The 5,394-nt window shown below is 27.2% G+C and overlaps 1 pseudogene; it reads left to right on the forward strand.

Annotated features, from left to right (window-relative positions):
* The first annotated feature begins 1,034 nt into the window (after positions 1-1,034).
* Positions 1,035-5,080, forward strand: LOC147075999 (very-long-chain 3-oxoacyl-CoA reductase pseudogene; annotated as a pseudogene).
* Positions 5,081-5,394: the final 314 nt, after the last annotated feature.

The following is a 5,394-nucleotide window of genomic DNA, read 5'->3' on the forward strand; positions in this document are numbered from 1 at the left end:
CAATACAGGGATTTCAAATAGCGGATGACTTCCTTTTTGTTTTTTAGAAATAAAATGAATTATCATTATATGTCTTTTTTTGTGTAAAATGTCTTCTTCAAATTTGTTAAGCAACTTCTAAATAAAATATCCTTTTAGCTTCATATCAATATACGTAATTACCATTTATTTAATATAATAGTAAGACACTTGAACTCATCTCATTTGAAAGAAGAAGAGTAGTTGATGAATATAGTACAAAGGAAGGTTTCAAAAGATGTATCAAAGTGTTGTGAAATGTTCCCAATGGGCTGACCATGTTTCAATAGATGGAATTGATAAAAAAAACACAACCCGTAAATAAAAAATAATGAATATAGATTATTCACCTTGAAAAAAAACTGCGATGTGCATACCAAAATAATTTTTGTCTAATTAATCAGCAAATTATGTTTTATTTCAAATTTATTCGTTTACCTCTGTAAAATTACGTTCAAAATGTTCAGACGATAAATAATATTTTTAAGTCCAAAAAGATTGAAATAGAAACAAAAATTTTAAATATGCAGCAACAAATAGTTATATATCTATATGAATACCTTTAACATTCAAGAGTAGAGTTTTTAAATCCCACAAAATAAAACAAACGCACAAATTATACAAAATACCTTAAAAATTTAAACACTAAAAAGTGACAAATATGTTATATTATATATGAACAATTTAGGAAATCAAATTTCGTGGTCTATTTTAAATTGAAGTCGATTAACACAATTTATAGCAATATAACCATAACACTATAATAAAATGGTTGTTACTACAAGTATTTTTTTTATGCTAAAAAGCATGAATTGAAGCGAAATATAATACAGATAATTATTGCCTCATTTGAATATTCCTTAAAATTTACAATGGATTAGAATTTAATTATGAGACCCCAGTAAATGTTTATAAGTACCATCGAAATTCTAAAATATGCGATATTGTATATAGTGTTATCGATCTCACCGTACATTTACAACTTCATAAGATCACGAATCCTGAATGGAAAGGCAATGAGAAACATTAAAGGTAAATGGATCGTAATAACAGGAGCAACGGACGGTATTGGTAAAGCGCTAGCCATAAACTTTGGAAAGAAAAAAAGCAAGATTATCATAATGGGAAGAAATCAAGAAAAACTTGACAATGTTCAAGAAGAGTTAAAAACCTATGGGTCTATATGCAAAAGCATTCTAGTTGACTTTTCGAAGGATTGTGATTTTAAAGGAATGTTTAAGGATTATGAAATAGGAATGCTGATAAACAATGTTGGTTGTGCATCAAATGGGCCTGTCCACTTTTTTGATAATGAAAGAGTTGAAGATATTATAAATGTGAATGTTTTAAACACGTTTAAAATTACCCGAGAAATATCAAAATCTATGGTAAAGCGTAATATGGGATATATACTTAATGTTGGGTCGATAACAGGTGATATGCCAGTTCCGTTTTTAGCAACTTACAGTTCATCGAAGGCTATGATCAAGGCTTGGAGTGAATCTTTACATCTCGAATACAGGAAATTTAATGTTAATGTGGAATGTCTTGATACCGGATATGTTACTACGAAAATGAGCAAAATAAAAGTGGCAAGCTTCTTTTGCCCAACGCCCGAAACATATGCAGAATCTGTAGTAAAAATATTTGGTTCTACGTATTTAACCTTTTCTTATTTGCCTCATTTACTAATGAATCTTTTGGTTGTATTGTGTCCAAGATCTATTATTGGATGGATAAGTTTTAACAAGCAAAATAGCATTAGGAAGATCATCGAAAGAAAAAATAAAAAATAACTGAAGTATATTTTTAAGACTTTAATAAAATTAACATCTTATCAAAATAAATTATCCCTCTAGATTTTTTTGTGGGTAGGCTAATAATTATGATTTATATATCTGTTCCTTGGGATTGAGAAAACCCCTTGATTTAATAGGTCTCGAAAGAAGGAGGGGTATTGAAGAAGAATTTTGAGAGGAGAAGATAGCCGAAAGTATAAATACGCTGTGCGCATAGAGAATCAAGCAAGCTGTGCCTGTGAACAAAAACTAAAAATACAACTATAAATTTAGCCCATAAATAAAGAATAAATATATCTGTTTTTGAGGGATAAGCTTTAATAAGCAAAATAGCATTAGGACGATCGTCGAAGAAAAAATAACTGAAATATATTTTTAAGACTTTATTAATATCTATATCAGAATATATTATCCTCTAACTTTTTTTATGTGGGTTGATTTATATATTATATTTCACCCAAAAATCATAAAATTAGAAAACAAATATAAAAATGAAAATATTTATCGATCAAAAGGGTGGTTAAGTATTCAAGAAGATAGCCGAGTGTATAAATAAAAAATGATATGTATGTCAAAGTAAAATATGTAAAAATTAATGAATAAAGCAAAAAAAAGGTAAATCAATTATAAAGGTTTTCATTAAATATCTAAATATGTAAGTATAAGCGATGTATAATTGTAATATATGTTATAAAAAACAGCAGAAAAAAAATAGAAATGAGTCACCTCTTTACCAAAGCTCCGATAGATGACTTTTCTAACTCCAAAAAAATAAGTGCCATCTAAGCTTCTATGTATGTAATATCAAAATTAATTTTTAATAAGTATATATATGCAAGTGAATAGATGATATACAAGGCTATAATATTAAAGATAGGATTTTTAAAAGATATAATGTATAATGATGAATATAATACATAAATGAAATTTAATTGTTATAAACCACAAAGATTATTTAAAATTAAATACATCTTATTGATGGCAATTGAAGGCAAATCTGTTTTTCTGTAAAAAAAAATAACCATTAGAACAAAAATTCCTTAAAATAACCTAAGTTTCTTTTGAATTTTTATTCTAGCTTTATTTTTTAAGAAAAGGTTTAAAAAATCGTATCGTACTAAAAATACCATTAATGAATATATTTGACAAATGACCAATGCTGTAGCTAAACTGTGCTTTTTTTATTGCAGATGAAAAATTTTTAATGTATATTTCGTGCTATTATCCGAAAATTCTCATGTAAATGTTTAGTCTATGATTTTTCTGGGATATAAAATCCACTAATATGTCCCTTAATTTGTAGATTATGTTCGACTCGTCTATTTTAAAAATATTTTGAGCTTAATTAAGTTCTTACCAGAAGAATATGAGAGCGCAATAAATTTTCTTAAATAATTTCTATTACCTAGTGACTTAATTTAAATGTATTCGCAGCCTTCTCCTAGTTTAACCCAAAATCATCAATATTATATTTTTAAACTCAATCTATTCATAAAGCATATTTTAAATCCCAAAGGACCCTAAAGAAGTTTGTTTTTGAAACATGTATTTCAAAATTTTTATATAGGTAAATTGTTGTTGTGATTCCTCAGCAACTTTATTAATTCCAACTCTTTGCAGATACAGAAAACACAGAAAGTTATTTAAAAAACCCAAAATATTTATTTCGGAATATCATCACTCTGTATTTATTGTGAAATATTTTTTAATATTGATTAACAATTTTAGTTTGCCATATCAATCGGGTCACCGCTATGGATAAACATCGCAATCATTCCAATATCGGCTTTGATCACCTTTTCTTGCGTTCGAGAATCTAGAGTTAAGTTGTTTCAGTGCCACAATCTAATATAAGCTTGAAGCCGTAAGCTTTATTTTGCTGAGGGGATACATAACTGGGTTTCAGTAACATTTACGCTTAGAAACAACTGTTTACCAGTTTGATAATTTATAATTTTGAGTGCAGGAAGAGGACCGTACACCTTAATTAATTTATTATACGATAAAAGGTCAAATATTTACACCATTAAATTATTACTAACAAATGTTTTTTTGTATTTATTATAATCATAATATTTTGAGATTGGTAATAATAGACCACTGCCTTGAATTTTTTTATAGTATGTGATTGTAACTATCGTAGAAGTTCCAACAAATAATTGAATAACATTGTTTTATAATTAGAATTAAAAAAATAACATTATATGATTTAGAAAAAAATCGGTCAGATGTGATAAGTAGCCTCGAATGATATTCTATATGATTAAAATTGAATATTATGGCAGAAAAACTAAGTATCCAACTAAGATTTAATAGTAGTTCAAAGTAAAAAAAAAATACATGCATTGATATGATAATTATATATGTGAGGCATAATATTTATGCTGGTGGTAAAAACTTGTTCATCTTTAAGAAATATACAAGCTATAGATAAATATATATATAATCATCGGATGGAACCTACGCAGCCTATAATCAATAAGAATCTATTATTTTTTGCTTAATAACTAGATAAAACTGCGAGAAATTTGTAGCACTGAAAGCTTTTCATTAAATTGCATGCTAAATATGAAATCTAGTGTGCATTGCTTCTAAATAACAAATATGTTTTAGGTTTTGAAACCAGAAGTTAATATTATTCAATAAAAATATATGAGATCGTATATGAATTTTATCTTCTATTAATGGATTAAAATTCTAAGTCGAAATAAATTATTTATGCTGTTAATTGTCACCATTCAATGGTACTTAAATATTTCTGGTAATATTTTATTGTATAAAAACGCCTTGAATGGCGAATCCCATGCCCATAAATGATTTTAATAATATTTAAGGTCATTATTGATTATCTTTTGAATAAAATTGTGTACGTATTTTTCTTACGCCTATTTTGCCCATGTATATTTTATATACAATTACTAGACCTTTTTAGTTTTAAAAGGTTATATCATTATTTTAATTAACTGTAGATCAACATAAGTATGCTCCGAAGGTCGAGATTCTACTTTCAATCATAAGCTTGGTTTATTTTTAATATTATTATGGCTTTATATCAATTTAAATGATTAAAAATTAGGATGCTTATCACGTAATAACATCGTATAATTACTAAAGACAATTAATACAGCCTGGCTGCATGTAATCATTCGGTAAAAAACACACACTTTAACATTAAGATACAACAACTTTACTAGATACTCAAACGTAAGTGTAAATAATCAATTCATTATTTTTATTATGGTGATGTCTCCATGCAGGGGTGACTCAATTGATGTGTTTAAAAAAACCGTTAGCCTTTTTAACCAAGTTTTATATAAAAATATACATAATGTTATGGTCCCAAAAATATAGGGTGAATTATTTGTCACAAAAACCAGAACATTTTAACTTGAAACCACCCGTTTTTTATCGTAGTATAAGTGAAATCCTTATCAACTAAGGTATTTTGAATTTATTTTTCAGATTTGCGTTTTAAATTGTGTAGGGTTGAGTCGGCGAAGACAGTATGTGTATGTGAAAAGTAGACGACTATTCTGTGGGAAGGTTAACACATAGGGTTTGTTGTAACTTTCAAAAC

This window comes from Rhyacophila brunnea, unplaced genomic scaffold (assembly GCF_057557595.1).
Source record: "Rhyacophila brunnea isolate RB1 unplaced genomic scaffold, BYU_Rbru_1.0 scaffold_137, whole genome shotgun sequence".
In the NCBI taxonomy this organism is placed as follows: Eukaryota; Metazoa; Arthropoda; class Insecta; order Trichoptera; family Rhyacophilidae; genus Rhyacophila; species Rhyacophila brunnea.